The 16,970-nt window shown below is 39.4% G+C and overlaps 1 long non-coding RNA gene across 1 annotated transcript in view; it reads right to left on the bottom strand.

Annotated features, from left to right (window-relative positions):
* Nucleotides 1–16,970, bottom strand: part of LOC310922796 — a 410,148-nt gene that overhangs the window by 76,517 nt on the left and 316,661 nt on the right. The window lies entirely within an intron of this gene.

The following is a 16,970-nucleotide window of genomic DNA, read 5'->3' as shown; positions in this document are numbered from 1 at the left end:
GTTTCCCTTTATTCACAAGAGAGAGTGAAGGACTAAACAGCAGAAATAATTTGTATGGAGATTTCCAAAATGAGTCATATTAAATTGCACTGATAAAAAACATTTGAAAATTGCTTTTGCGGGGAAAAAAAATTACTTTTGCTCCTTTACAAAGAAAATAGGCATTTTTTTCCTCCTGATATGTAAAATCCGGAAATCTGAATAAAGGCAAAAATAAAAATAATAATGATAATAAAATTACTTCTTCCCTACACTGGATATAATTGATTTTGGAAAGCTGTAGAACACTGGAAATTTGAATTAGGGAACAGTCTCTATAGTCAGGAACACCTAATAAAAAATCAAGATTCAAGATGATTAAGAACAGACAGGGAACTTTTTTATTAATGAATCCTTTATTCTCTGTGTTCTCAGGCTTTTGGAAATGTCTACATCTCCCTGAGCATATTTAGCAGCTTTATCAGTATTAAGGTAATGATTCCCTCACCTCTTTTCATTGTGCTGTCATCCAGCCTCTAACAGATTCCCCAACGACCTGCAGTGAGCCATTAAAAAAATGGAAAGCAGGAGAATTCAGAAGAAGCTGCTATTTTTCCCAATTTTCCTAAACCCAGAAACATCTGAAAATAATTCAGCTGCTACTTAAGCACCTTTTTTTTTTTTTTTTTTTTTTTTTTTTTTTTTTTTTTTTTTTTTTTTTTTTCCTGTTCTTTAACAGCTTGCCTTCCCCAGGGCAGAGGCTTTGCTAGAGAAACCCCCAAGCCCCATAGAGCTAAGCTTCAATAAATAATGGGCCAGGAGGAGATCTGGCCAAAAGTCCACTTACTTTTTTCAAGAAAACCACACTCAATGTCATATTTACATTAAAGTGAGAGACAACAGTCCTGAGATGGAAACCAGGCAGATTTCTGACATCTTGAAGCAGATCCTGACTATCCTGAACCTGTGCTTCTGGGCTTGGGGGCTTTGGGAGAGGCACTACTTTTCAGCAAACATCTGTTCATTTTCAAAAGTATAAAGCATAAACACAAGAATTACACCAATGAACAGCTCTATGAGTAGAAAACTGCAAGAATTAGCAGCAATACAAACACACATTTAAATAAACTGGAGACCAAAGGAGCACAGCCACAAAGTGAGGCTGAACCTTGAATTCGTCACCTTCCCTTCCTCCTCTATCCACCTTCACTCCCCTTTCTCTTCAGTTTTCTATCTTCTACTCATCTTTATCTGAAAGGGACCTATCAGCTATTATGTGGCTGCCTGGTAGTGATGAGACTGCCAAAAATGTGACAGCCTTATCTACAGCACAGCCCTGCAAATTGCCAAGCATTGATCCAGCAACCTGGGCCAGCTGATCAGTGCAAAGCTGCTTTGATTTCTTTTCTTCTGGGAAAGAAATGAACTTCTCTGCCAGCAGCTGCTATCCTGCCAGTGCTATTCCCCAGCCAAACAAAGGGCCTGAAAATTAGAATTTAGTTAGATGAATTAACAAGACATCCCTTTCTCCTCACTTGATTTTTTGCTGCATGCTGGAGGTTGCATTGCATCCTGAAATGTGAGGAGAAAACAATACAATTGATTATCATAAATTCTCTTCAGGCTTCATGTACATGAATGTCTTCCAGGTACATGGCTGAGAGTTGCCAGATCCCCATAAACTTATATCCCAGCAGCTTTTCAGAGCATTCTTCCCCTATTATTACAGTCAGATTTCACAACCAAAAAACATTTTAGCTAGTTATTCCCCACCGTGAGAAGGAATAATATTTTACTTAGTTTATTCTCCTCAAATGATGTTCCTTGTGGGATCATTTGAAAAACTCTATTTTCCTCTTGAAAAGGAAAGCAAAAATGATAAAAAGGCAACGTCATAGTTCTGGTTTTACACCTACATTCTATAGCTTGTTAACAATCATCTCTCAGTCTATAACAGCTTTTCAGAAATAATGTGTGTGTGCTTCAACACAGAGCAGGTTAAATATAACAAAGAAAGATGAGGAACATCATTTTCTTTGCTAATTTATTCAAAATGGGGCATTTCCTAGTTTCTCTCTTTTTAACTCTCATTTTATGTCATCATTTCCTTTGCTAGGTATTTCTCAGTTTAGCGAAACTTCCTGCAGAACAGTGCTTTCATGGGCTTTGGTTTTATCTCTGCAGACACTTTCAGATCATTTTATATTTTATTCTCAATTCCTGAAATACTTCCTGGAACTTTTGATGGACTTCATTACCATATTTTATTAAGCCAGAATATTTATCAACCTACAACATTGTGTTGCAAAATTAACGGTGTGCTCATTGAGCCCTTTCTTCACAAATTGGGGTCAAAGTTCATCAGAAAACCCAGCCCTTCTCTCCAGCTGCAAAAGATTTGTTGCCACTTCACCCAAAATAAAACACTTCACATTGATGGACATCTTCTGGCTCCAGGCAAGGCTAAATCTGTGTAGCCAGCTCCAAAACGTAACATCAGAAAGGAACTCACACCTCTCATTACATCAGAGGAAGATGTAAAATATGCATGGTGGCAGCTGAACTCCTCTGGGAAAACAGGGTTTGTCACACTTTATAACACTTCTTCCCAGCTGCCCTGGTGCCTTTACTGGGCTTTGGGGATGGGATAAATCAGAGGGGACACAGGCAGCCAGCAGTGGACGGGCACCCACTAACTGACATCAGGGCAGCAAATGCACTCTGCCAGCCCTGAAGGATGCTAAAATCCTTTTTGTTCTGAGTCCTCCATGTATGAATGACTCCTGTCCTTCTGGCAAGAATGTATTTAGCACAGTTTCTAATTCCTCTTTTAGATGTTACTCATGCCTTCCCCCCTTTGAGTTCAAAGTCTCCACTACACTTGGAAAAAACCCCACAAAAATACCAAGAAACTGTACCAATGAAAACACTTGAAGAATGAAAAGCCACACAGAAAAAGAATGAATTACTGAAAGATTAGTGCTGTAATTAGCAAACACAAGCTAATTCCTGCTTGTTACATGAGAAAATTTAAGAAAATAACTCCAGCTCTCTTCACTGAGGAGTAGAAACTGTAAAATCTACTGCAATTGTAGGAGTTAAATTCCACATTCTGCTTGAATGCTCCATGGGAAAAACATCACCCACATCTAAATAAAGCACTTACGAAAGACTTAACTGCAAGTACATGAGGAGCTGAAATTAGACTATCTAGTTAACCAAACTTCAGTGGACATTTAAGTGCTAACTTAGATTAACATAATTTTACCGATTTCTCATCTTTCTATGTTCTTCTGCATATTGGAGGAGCATCAGTTTATGGTTCCTTGGGAATACAGAGCTTGGAATTACTGCAACACTTTTAATTTCTCATTAGGACTTTATTTACTGACTGCAGATGTGATGGGGTTTAACTTCAGCCTGTGCTTGAGGGTCCCTGAGTCACAGTAAATTGCAACTACAAACAGTTGTCTTCCACTTTCTCTCCACTGCTTCTTGCACTGGTTTCAACCATGCCAAAAAAATGTTAGCCAGCCAGAAAACTCTTACCAAAATAAGTCACTGACTGACTAGAAGCAGTTTGCCAGGGGAAAAACTGGGAACCAGTGGCAGAAAGAGAGGAAAGCCACACAATCCAAGCCTGCATTTCACCTTCTGGAGGTCTAAGAGCCTATTGACAAAAGCAGGCAATCCAAATTAACAGCAAATTACATAAACAGATACATGTGCAGTTGGGAATTCAAGACTGTGCTCACCCACTGCCTACTTACAAAATTGCTGAAAGCCTGAGTCAGGAACTTTAAAAAAAAAAAAAAATCATATATCACATGCAGCATTCTGTGCTTCTCATTTATCTGGAAAGCCTTGCAAAGCCTTATTATGACAATTATTTAACAAAGAAACAAGAGAATTAGAAAAATAAATTAAAATAATGGTAAGGCAGCTTCAGACATGAGTGATAATATCAATCTGTGACTTTGACACAAATAATTAGAAGAATTATTCACTCAGTGTAACTTTTAATGATCTTATACTTAAGAAAAAAAATATGTAGTGAGACAAAGGAAGACAAAGAACTCATAGAATGGGCAATGGAGGTGCAACCTGCCATCCTTCTACTCATTTCTGTGTCACTTCTGTGACCTTGGCTAAGCCAAACTCATTTTTCATCCTACATTGTGGGAAGCTGCTCTGATTTTCTGCTGCTTCTTGGTACCTGTGTATTCCTCACAATGAAGTCACCCACAAACTATCTGACAGATCACCCCACTACACACACTCCACCACACTGTGGGATGTCTGGAATGCTTGGCAAAGCTGGGAATGAGATTATTCTCCACTGTGATATCCAGAGTCCTGAAGCCTGCTTCTCTCCAGAGCCTTGACCCCAACCAGTTCTGCAGTCAGGAAGGCAGCAGTCCTTAACCTGCATGAACTCAGATGTCTACTGAGCGTTCCTGATATTACAGGATTAGACAAATAACATTTAAGCCATTTTATTTGCATGTAGACAGAAAAAAAAAATTAAATTCATTCTCCCAGGTGTTCACATTCTGTCCTGTTTTAGGTAAATACCTAATGTGAACTATCCCCCCATAACTCCACAGGTTCTGTTTTACACTCTCCTTGACTGTGAGGAAAGGAGGAGCCAAGTATTAGTTTGTTTTATTACCTTTAACCACAGTTGCCCTGCCTGCAACCCCCAGTGACTTTGCAGTGTCCTGTTTCTGCCCCGTTTTCCTCCCCAGGATTAACTTTGCCCACAAACACCTCCACAGATGCACCATCCACAGGGGCCTGCTGGTGTCATGAATTCAACCTCCAAAACGACATTATGATAAGATTTTTAATTCGCTTAACACCGGCATATCTTCCTCTCTGCTCCCATCACATCTGTGAGCTCCTAACGAAGCTCTGGAAGTGCAAATAACCCCTGAGGAGGCTCTGGGTGGGCTCCCGGCGGGGCCCGGGGAACAAACAGCGGCTCCCAGTGCAGGGTGTGTGAGCAGGGTCAGTGTCCTGATTGCCCTGGGGTCAACAGCCCGGGCTTCTCCTGCACCAGCCGTGTCCTGGGGTGACTTTATGGTGCTTGTATCCCCAGTCGTCTGTTCTGTTTGTGCTCTGTGTTGAGTTCTGTGCCTTTAAGGCTGGTTCTGAGGGCAAAAGGGCAGCAAGAAGAAGTGTGGAGCTCGTTTGGAAAAAGCGTGTTCACTCCTTTGCATTCCTGCTCCGGGACTGTGTGTTCAGACAGACTGCGGGACAGCGATCTCTTTGCTCTTGGTTAGTTTGTGCCACCTGAGGCAGAGAAGTTCCCCGGACTGTTTGTTTTTCCTTCTCTCGGGGCGGTTTAAACCTGCCCTGGACTGAAAGACCCAGAGGAGCCCCGGGAGCTGCAGCTGCGGCCCGGCGGGGCCTCCTGAGGGGCTGCTGAGAGACTGAGCTACACCCACAGCAGGGGCTGGCTGATTTACCACCTCACTCCAGAGCAACGACAGGTTTTGCTGTTTCTTATTGTTCATTCTTTGTGCTTCTGGGCACTTTGTTTGTTAAATAAATAGGTATTTTCCACTTTTCTCTGCTGACGTTCTTTCACAGACCAGTATTGGGGGAGGGCCCGTTTGGGTTTGTTTCCCAGAGGGATCCTGTTTGGGAGTTTTCTCCCAAATTTGCCCTAAACAAGGACAAGAGAGTGAATCCTTCAGGCTACAGATGAGCGAGGAGAGAGACTGGAGCGGCCAAAGCAGCGCAGGGCTCAGTATGGCAAAGCCAAGCAGTGAGAAATCTGTCCTGCCCACCGTGCCGCTGAAAAAACGGGGCTGTTTTGTCCTTTCCTGGGCCCGTGGGGAGGGGAATTGTTGCAGGGATCTGACCCCTGCCAGCTGCTGCCCATTCCTAGCCCTCATTCCACAGAGTGCTCGGGGCTGTGGGGCAGTGGCAGAGCCAGCCCTCATTTCACCACGCCACTGCACGGGGCTCTTTGAAGCCATTTGTTTTGCTGCCTGAAAACCCATGAAGATTTTTCACATTTCAGAGAGAAGAATGCACTGCCTTGTGCCTAAAACACTCACAGAGTGACCTCTGCTGAGAAAGGTCTATTTAAGATACACATCTAATGATCTCCTGTTCTTACAGATGCCATTTCTAAAAAAAAAAAACAAAAACAAAAACAAAAACAAAAAAACCCCACAAAAACAACAACAAACAAACAAACAAAACCCCAAAAACAACAACAACAACAAAAAAAAAACCAAAAAAAACTTGGAGTTTTCAAGTTTCTCTTTCCCTTGAAGAGCTTTTGCCATCCCCCTTTAGTTCTCCAGTTGTTTAGGATTACTTCTCCCAGCTTTTTTGCATGCCCAGCCTCCCTCCAAGAGCCAATGATGTCTGTGCTGATCTATTAATATTACATGGTTTTCATTGTGTTTACTCACAGTTTTTCCAGGAACTCTTACCATAAAATAATGCAAATTTTCTGCACTGCCTACTGAGTAGTTTACACTCTGAAGCAGAAAGATCAAGAGACTTCATAAACAATATCATATGTAATTAATAATTCTGTTGAGATGCTGTAAATTTCAAATCCTTGTCAAATCTAAGATATTTAATTGAGTAGGTTAAATGCCACATTTCCTACAGGAGTTTTCACTCTTCCCTTCAGATATTTGAGATATGAACAAAGTGCACTGATGAGAAATGAGCCAGGACCATTTCTGTGAGAGCAGAACCTCCAAATGCCATTCCTGTCCAGTTCTTTGAGAACAGAAGTTAATATGGACAAGCCCCAGTACTAAAATTGCACGAGACAGTGTGGATTCTAAGATACCTGGTGTTTGTGTAGTCTCTGTGGCAAAGCTGATTCATCTTTATTAACTAAAATGAGTTTATCCCCTGATAACAACCACCTCTAAACATTCCAGAAATGTTTAGTCATGAGCCAAAGAGTACCTGATAAAACAGCACCCACTGACTTTTACCACAGCAAAACCTTGTAAATAATTTATTGTCAAGGAGGAACAACTTTGCACAACACACTCATAGACACACACTGAATTTTCATTGCAGTTGCCACACCTTTGGTAGAGTTGTGCAAAATTTGCAATTATTTCTAGCACCATTTATTTGTAGACAATGTCCTGGATTGATCCATTATTTAAATAGCACTCAGCTCCAGACTTCTCTCCTCATTAGACACTTTTCAAACGTTGAGGGAGAGAGAGAAAAGGCAAGAAATAAACAGGGTTTGATTCAACTCAGGGGATATGTGGCATGTATCAATGTGGGAGGCAAATTAATCTTAAAATTACTACTGGGTTTGACAGTGTAATATACACCTAAGATTTATTTCCATCTTTTCCTCTGCAGAATATTGAGCCCTCAGTGTTTCTACTTACACTTACCCATGTGGTTGCATCAGTTCCCCTCCTGGGTAAACTGCAATAATTCCCTTTTACCTAGAAAATGTCTGTGAGAAATTTTTGTTTGCTGATTTCCATGAACAATCCCAAAAGATCTGTGCGTGACAGAAAATCTTCCCTTTTTTATGAGGCCAGCACCAAGCACTTCTATCAGCGCTATCTTCTCTGCTGTAACTCAGAATGTCATTTATGACAAATACCCAAATCCCTCTGATATTGGAGGGGAAAACTCTGCTGAGGTGAGCCCCCAGTTAGACAAGCCCGAAGCAGTGCAGGGATAATTTATGAGAAAGTCATGGCAGAGTTTCTTAACACCAACAGACGGGAGCGAGGGAAGGCTGGAGCATGAATAAAGAATATCTTTAAAACTCCAAGAAGCAGAACTACAGAGTACACACAGGTAAAATCTCTGTCCAAATCAAGCTGTCTCCTTGTACACCCATTAATATTGCAGATGTACACAACTCAAAAAAGATACAAAGCCAGACAATTAAGAAAAAAATAATCCAGTTCTATTGTTAAGTTTATTCCACTGAGAAATAGCACTCCTTGTTTTAGCAACTACGTTTGCCTTGATGCTTAATGGTTTCATAAGTTATCATTAAATAATGGTAATTATTTGCCATAGCAACTATAACAATATGTAATTTATATGTAGTTTTAAGCTGTAAGGATAGGTCCATTTCATTAAGCACACAGCTGATGTACAATGAAAATATCTGCACTTTCAATCAAAAAAAGGAATGTGTTTTGTTTGACAACAGGGTGAGATGGCCATTTGTCCTCATTTTCCAAACAACACTAAATCATCAGTTTTTCTCCAAATCAGAGTGTATTTTGTAATTGGTTATATTAAAGCAAATGAAAGCCTTTAGTTCAGGAGGGAAATACAAACTCAGTAATTTAGATGGATACCATTTAGCTTAAAACCAGCAAAACCTCCAGTCAATTTATAAAGAAATATTTAAAGGCACATGGTTAAAAAATCCTTCAGGATTTTTTCTGCCATGCCCATTAGCAGGTGGAAAAACTTATATTAATCCACTCATTACACGACTAGTGGAAAAATTAGAAAACAAACAAACAAAAAACCCCAAAACAAACCAAAACAAAGCCTCCCACTTTTCCTAAATAAAAAAGAAAGTCCTGATATTTCAGTGATATAATTTCCACTTAGCTCTATATATGTTTGATTTTTCTCTCTGCCCCATAGAAGCCTCTTAAGAAGAAGGAAATCTATTTTATGATAAATGGACTGGAAAACCTGATCCAGACAGTGTTTTTTTTCCTCCAGTTACACAAATGTGAGCCTGTCACTGCTGGTGGGAGGCACAGGATGCTGCTGTACCCTGGTGCCAGACCACATCATCTGCACAGAGCATTGCAAACCTGAGACCTTCAGAAGAATTCCCTCACAGAAAAGGAACAAAAAGCCTGGAAGACATTCAAATGAGTCTAGCAAAGGAAATGAAACAAAATTAAATTAAAAGGAAAGGAAGGATTAAAGGAAGGTAAAGGATTGGGAGAGGCAGGCAAATGTGATGGAAATTAATAAAGGAGTTGGAAAAAGGGAAAGCAAAAAGCCAAAGAAACTCAGAAATGGAACCTCAGAGATACACCCAGGAAGGAGAGAGCAGAGTCTTGTGCCCATTTCATGGCCTGACAGCACAAAATTAACTAGCAACTGAAGGACAAGAAGGTACAACAGATTTACCAAGTGTCTTTGATCAATTACTCTAGCTCTCCATAAATTGTTCCACAGTGCTGCTGAGGGTACACTCACTGGCATTACAGGGGAAACCAGTTTGGTCCTTGTGAGTATTTACTATTTAGTTCCTACTGTGAGCCTGCACATGGGCTCATTTAGTGTGAACAGAAGAAAGGAATCACACTCTGCCACCAGTGTATATCTCTATGATATGAGGAGCTTCTCTGCTGTCACGTTGTGTAACAGAGGTGTCTCCTTTTGTACTCACCACTTGTGGTAGTGTGTTTTCAATGATTAAAAAAAACAGAAATAAAAAAAACAACAAAACAAACCAGAACCACAAACCCAAACTAAAACCAAAACCAAATCCATCAGAAGACTGGAAAACAATTTAATAGTGTTTGTGCAAATGCAAAGTGAAACGTGAGATGAATTTTGGCATTTATGAAGCTGCGCTGTCCTTTACACATCCAGCATAAATCTATAAGTAAACCTTAAAAAAAAAAATTAAAAAAGAGAAATATCTACTACATGTACTCTACCACCTTCTCCAGCTTCATCTGAACCTTGCAGTCCAAGAAAACTTGCTGACATCCAAGAACTGAGCTGGGTATTGCATAATTGTAGGACAATTACTATATTCCACTGGATGGCTTCAATCACTCACCAGCTGGAACCCTTTTAGCCTGATCTTGATAAAAGCTACCTTTGATCTGCAAAATACAACTAGCCAAGCAATTAAGGCCATCTGACACAGAACACAAATTAAGTGATGCAAGTGATGAGTTATCAAATAGCTCTCAAAAATATCCTTGAAAATGAGCATATTTATTAATGTCTTCCACTGCACTGCTAACAGTTTTATTTTTGCACATCAATAGTTAACAAGTGTTAATAGCAGCAGCATTTTCTGAAGTCATTGGATCAATCTGAAAGGAAATGTCTTCCTACAGAATCATACATTTCCTCTAGACATGGTGGTGTAATGGAGTTAAATTATTTAAATGTAATTACAAACCCAAGCAAGGCACTGAAGCCATGTACCAATATTACAAACTGACGTGGCAACAATATATAATGCGTTTCCACCAGCGTGCTAGGAATGCTAACAACTCTTTTTCTTGTCTGCTGAGGAGCTTTCAAAGCATTTGGGCCTAGAGAGCTTCCATCTTTTGGATTCCTTTTTGTGATACTCCAACACGTTTCTTTTACAAATCCAGCTAATGAAGTGACCAGGTTGGGTCTGGAGCAAAAAATGAACAAAACTCACACCAACAGAAAGAACAAAACCAACAGCAAAACCTGCTGCAGAGGGAGATGGATGACAGCTGACTGACAGAGATTCACAGACAGAGTTTTACACTCCTCAACTCAGAAATAAGTAAATTACATTTCCCACACAAAAACCGTGCAATTGCTCGTGAAATGAAACCATAATGCATTAATTTGGCTTCACATATATGTCATTATATCCCAGTGAGAACATTTCTCCTTTCAGCACATGGGTCAGGACAGGAAAAGCAAGGTGGAAAAAAGAAATACCTGAAGGATGGTCAGCAAAAGAGAACAGAAAAGCAAAGCAAAAGAGAACAGAAAAGCAAAGAAAACCCAGCAGGGTGAATTTTAGCAGTTAGCAGCTAGTAAGGTAAACTCTGGAGCTGAGGGCAAATGGTAGAAGGCAAGAAAAAAGCTGTAAAAAAGTTGAACACCAAGTGGAAAACACAGACTAAATAATAAGTACTCAGAGCCTCCTGCCTGTATCGCAATCGAATTTCCCTTTGTACTGAGGGATCAAATCAAAAGCCACACACACATTGGGACATTATTTTACTGAAGCCAAACTGTTTCAGCACCTCTCTCTCCCACTTCTGTTCAAGGGCGGCATTGACATCTAATGCAGTCCTAGACCAGCTGAAGTCTAGGCTTTCTTTTTGGTTTTTTTCATTTGGCTTTTGGGCCCCTCAAAAAATTTTTGAAAAAAAACCAAAAAAAAACCAGTGGGTCCATTTTTGCCAGTGCCTACTGTGCTGAAAATCTCATTTTTAAATTCATAACACCTCCTATTTAATATTTTCCTTAGATCTCTTCTGCTAGAGGGATGTGATTGCATGACACTTGGAGATTTAAGAGATTGCAGAAGGATTTAGCACATGAATCTTAATCAAAGCTGTAAAGCAAATGCAGAAAAATCTTCCTAAAATATTTTTATGCAAATGTTATGATTTTCAATCCAGTCTTGTGATCCCCAAACAAATGAGACTGGAAATGCTTGGTAAGAAGTCCCTAACTTTGGGGAAGGAAAAAAGGGAAAAAACCTGAACAGGTAGGATTTCTGAACATATCCTGTAAAGATTTCTGACATCACCAGAGGGAAGATGCTGTACACTGCATGTAGCACAGATCTAACAGAGTTCCAAGAGAAATGTCTGAAAAGGGATCTGTCCCATCACGCTAAGTGAATAAAGCAGAACATTCTGTCATTTTTCCTTTGGAGGTTTTCCAGGACAACACAGCCCTTGAAGGATGTCTGGCTAAAGCAGTAAGTGGTACAGAAGTGTCTCCTGGGACACTTTCTAACAGTACTGGTCAGCACCTGAGATCCTGGTCAGCGCCTTCCCTCTCCCTGCAACACCCTGCTGCCCAGAGGAGTGTGCACCAGCAGAACCCGGCAGCCTCTGCTCCCCAAGGTGCCACAGGAATAAGTCCAAGTAGTCCAAGTACCTTTTTCCATGTTCTTTTATGGGTTCATAGGTTCACAGCTTCATGGAACAGCCCAGACAGAGCTAGAAAGCAAAACCCTCCCCTTGTCAAGATGTGCTGGTTTGATGCCTTCTCTTTGCAAAGCCAGCAGATGTCATTGTCTCCTAATATTTTTTTTTTTTCTTTATCAGGAGTGATTTAGATTAGAAGCCCTCATTCACAAGCAGAGAGAGTTACAAGTCCTCTAGACAAATTTATCTTAGCTGGAAATGAGGGAAATTGGCTGATTTGCCACTTCAGCTCTTTCCAGAGGATTCCAGCGTGTCTGGGAAGTCTGAGCTCACTCTGCAGAGTCTCTACCTGCACGTAGCACTCTCTTAAAGCTCCCCTCATTTGATTGTCATTCTGTACCTTCTGCCTTCAGCCTCCTCCCTGGTGTGGGGAAAGCAGCATTCCCGGAGGGGAACAGCCCCTTTCCGAGCATTCCCAATGAGTGGCAGCTCTTAGGCTTTTTAAACATTGCACTGACTCAAAAAAGAAGCTGCAAAATAAATGATCAGTGCGTGACAGACCTTAGCAGAGTCTTTCTCAAGTGACAGTAATGAAATTAAAGGAAATCAAGTTCAGGGGAGGTTGGATTTGGGGGGTTTTTAATCTGTTCCGGAAAGGTAAGGACTCTCCATCCACTTTGCAGATTCAATAAATAAGAATATGGGGCAGCATAGGTTCTTGTTAGAAGAAGAAAAATTAAATGGAAATGAAAATACTGATCACAATCAGAAGAAAAAGACTAAGCTTTCCTTATGAAACAGGCAGTAAAACTGACATTACTCACACATTGGGTCCGATTTTGTCCTCCTATTCAGAGTATGGATTTCCACACACCAATTTTTAAACCATTTATACTTTCCATCTAACAGAATCCGGCTCATATAGGCAGTGCCTTTGATTTTCTTTTCATCATTAATATGTTCCTATTCCATTTACTGCAAGAGCATCAATGTTTCGTCTATTTCCTCACTTGAAATGTACTTATCTCCTCACTCAGCTCCAAGGACAAAATCCCAATGCCACATTACTGAGGGTGCTACAACAAAAGGTTCATCTCAGCCATTTCCCAGTAAAAATGCAGCTTTGATTGGAAGCCAAAAAGCTGGGAAACCTTGAATGGTGATCCACATACCTGCTTTGTATGTAATTTTGTCATATTTAATACAAATGAACCTTCAGACTTCAATCACATTATAGGCCTGCTCCTACAAAAAAAAAAAAAATCAGTTCCATAATAAAAAAATATTCTCTTTTGCAACTAATGAGCATGGAAGAGGTTTCCTCATTATCACTCTACTCATTGCCATCATTTGAAGGACTTAACTGATACTGTTACATTCTATTGCTTTCCTAGGAGTTCACAATCCAGCAGTTGTTAATGGTGGCTGTAGCAGGTGGAATTGATATTTTGGAAGTGGTTGCTAAAAATTATCCCAGAAAACACCTCCGTGGAGCATGGAGAGCAAAACATAAAGCTGTCAGCCTGTGCATGGAACTGGGGGATCTGGAGACTCCCTTGGGAAATTAATGCTGGCACAATTTGATTATGAATAAAACTAAACTCCTAAAGTTTAGCTTTAGTTTTATGATTGAGACACTAAAGCAGGAATAAGGAATTCTAGATTTCAATTCAAAGTTTTTCACTAAATAGATGGGGTTTTGAAATGGGCAAGTGCATTTAAAATCAGAAAATGAGATTTCACCATTACAGCATCATTGCAATACTTCAGTGTGTGATTCAGCAGGGTGGGGAAGCCATGCAGGTTACTGAGCACCTAAAATTTCACTTTTTCCTAATGTTTTTCATAAAATGGATTGCAAATGCCATGGATGACTTCAGGAGACAGTGAATAGCTATGGGAAATGGTAAAGGTAAGAAGATTTTTAGAAGCTGTGAAAGTAGGCTTTAGAAACAGAAGGAGCAGAGAATTTAGAGCTAGATGTAGCTGTAAATGTATATATTTAAAAGCATTTTAAAACATTTTAAAAACTTTCTAACCAATAGCTTATTACTAAAGCTTACAAACAATTATTCTAACCAGTCACTAAAAGCACACACACCCCTACTTCAAACAATACTTATTATATACTATTAACAATACACAATACTCCATTATTAACCTTAAAATTTTCTACTATCTTACTAAACATATTTTTCTATACTCTTAAGTTCTATCTTAACCAAACCTAAAAACTCAAACTCTTGTTTCATATCATTACTTACTACATTATTGTATCTTCTCTATTTTCAGACTTTACAACTACAGCTGTCTCTAAAGTTCTCTACTCTTCCTGTTTCTCAAACGTACTTTCACACCCTCTAAAAGTCTTTTTACCTATGCTATTTCCCACAAATTGCCACGTGCCACAGGTGATATTATAGAATTGTTTACTGAGATCCCTGTTTCGTTGCTCTTACAAGCCTCCCTACAGAATGTACGTCTTAGATAAACTTAGATAGAAGTCTACCAAAAAGCCCAACACAAAATGACATAAATGTAAGATTGGTAATAATTCCAGCCTATATCCAAATACTGACTGTGGACAAGAGTTCAGGAAGTTAAATGACTACATTTTCTTTCCATTATTTGGGATAGCACTTATGGGTTCTTAACCTATTGCAATTACACTGCAGGCAAGTAATTTTGATCTAATAAATTATCCCCTCAATTTGACTCCAGTGAAGTAGCAGTGCAATTTAAATGTTACATGATGAAGTGAATTTTATTTTTCTCAGAGATTTATTTGGAATTTGAAATTTCTATTGTAGTCCTTTCAACAAGTTGTGTCTGATTCCTTCCACCACACAACAGCAACATTGAAATAGGAATAGGCAGAGGAATTGCCTTGTGAAATTTGTTGCACCAACACATTTTTTTTTAAAAAAAATTCTATTCTGATCCAACCAAGATTTTGGACAAGATTTTTTTTCCTCCACTGTGAAGACCTAGGAAGATCACAAATCCTGTAATAGTTCAGGAATTTTTCAGTACTTTTGTCTTTGAGTCTTCCTCAGCTGCTCAGAGGACAATCAAACACCCTGAGAACTAGTCCACAAATGGTGCAAACATCTTTATGTCAGAAATCAAAGAGAATTAGTACAATTATTCTTATCTATGCACCCATTTAGTTACTGAGGTTTACAGACAGACTAAAATCTCAAGTCTATGTTAAATCCCTTAATAACGAGGTGTCTGAGGAGTGCAAAAATATCACAATTAATTAAGAATAGTTTGAACATTTCCTATGTAGGGATTTTAATAGAGTTTACAATTTAGAGGAAAAAAAAATTCAGATCTAGTTAGATATGAGGATCCTTAGCTCTGACACTGTGTTTTTGAAAGGAAAAAAGGTAACAACCCCACCTCTCACACTGTCTGTGGGCCTTGATATTGTACTCCACAATCTGCCCAAATTGTTTCCAGCAGTTCAATATCTCACAGGGATTTAAAATTAAATGCAAAACACAGTTCCTGAAGTGGAAGGCTGCTATTTTATCCAGATAACCACCATGGAGGAGGTCTCTCCTTCCACAGCATTTTGGAGAAATTACAATGCATTAGTAACATGCAATCCAAAGGAAAAGTGTAAAATTGATAGCCCAGAAAACATCCTGTGTAAAATATCAAACTACATTTATAAAAAGAGCAGAGTTTTCATCTAAAACTATGTCCTATAAACTTCTGGATGAAGGTGAACCTTCACCTGGAGAGAAACTGTTCTATCAATAATGTGCTGGTGTTTGCTGCAGTCAAAGGAGCACTTAGAAAGCAACCACAATTTCCTGTAAATACAGCCCTGGGGCTTTTATTCTGACTTTTTATAAGGAAAAAAAAAAACCCAAACAAAACAACATAATTTGAATGTCAAAACTTTTGATTAAGGAAATGACTATCAAAGACTCAGGAAGTAAATTCAGGTACAATTATTTTAAAATTTGCTCATGCATGTCACTGTTGTCACATGTATGTGTGTGTCTCCTTCTTCACAAAATGAAGAATGTCTCTGAAATGTCCCACTAGTGTCTCAGGGGCTTTTTTCTCTCCCTCATGGTCTACATTGTCCATAATGCTGCAATGTGACTTGATAAGTCCATCAACAAATGGATTATAATGGATGGAAGGGGAAAATAATTTATATTTCATGATGTGCTTTAAGGTACTCAGCTGAAAGGCCTCTCAGGAAGCTGGTGTTCTTATTTCTCTAATTTTTATATAAGTTAAAAAAAAACAACCAGAAAAACAAAACAAAACAAAACAAAACAAGAAAAAGACAACAACAACAAAAAAAAACACACCAAAAAAACCCAACAAAAAATCCAAAACCCAACAACAACAACAAAAAACTTAAACAAAACCAACTGCCCCCCAAAAAAATAACAAAAAAAAAACCCAAACAAAAAACCAAAAACAAACAAAAAAAAACCAAACCCAAACCACACCCAAACCCAAAAACAACTAAGAAAAAACCCCACAAACATATAGATAGGTTAATTCTTGTTTCACTGGAAAACCAGAACTTCCACATCAGCAAAGTTGCCAGGAGTTGACTTGCACTCGAAACAGAGATTCAGATTGCAAGCCCCAAACCCTACAAATATCATTGTCTTCTGAAAGAACTACAAAAACATGGGGAGTGACAATCACAGAGGCTTGAAAACTGAAGACAACATGCCCAACAGCAGGCTTTTCAGGGTTTGTAGCGGGGTTTTCCTTCCCACTTCTAGAGCACTGGAACGGGGCACCAGCTCTCAGGAACCTGCATGATCAGGGACATTTTTCTCCCAGGCACAATTAATTCCAAAGAGCTCCCACGATGCAGATTGATGTGGATTTACCACAAAGGAAAACAATTTCCTGCACTGTTTGCTAGCTGAGTGAAGAGTGGACAAGTGGGCAGATTTTATGGGATATAAACCTTGCTGCTCTGGGGTGTTTATTTCAGTGCCTCTGCACAGCCATTCATCGCAGCAGGAGAGATGCTAAAGCCATTGTGCTGGAAAATAATTTGCTTTGTGGCACTTGATATGGAATCAAGTCCCAGTGTGACAAATCAAGCTTTAGGCACTTCACCAAAAGCTAAAAATGGTGAAGAATGAGCTGGGAAGCATGGATTCC

This window comes from Zosterops lateralis (genome assembly GCF_965231275.1).
Source record: "Zosterops lateralis genome assembly, chromosome: Z".
NCBI classification, from domain to species: domain Eukaryota; kingdom Metazoa; phylum Chordata; class Aves; order Passeriformes; family Zosteropidae; genus Zosterops; species Zosterops lateralis.
This window is presented reverse-complemented; position numbering and strand designations above follow the sequence as displayed.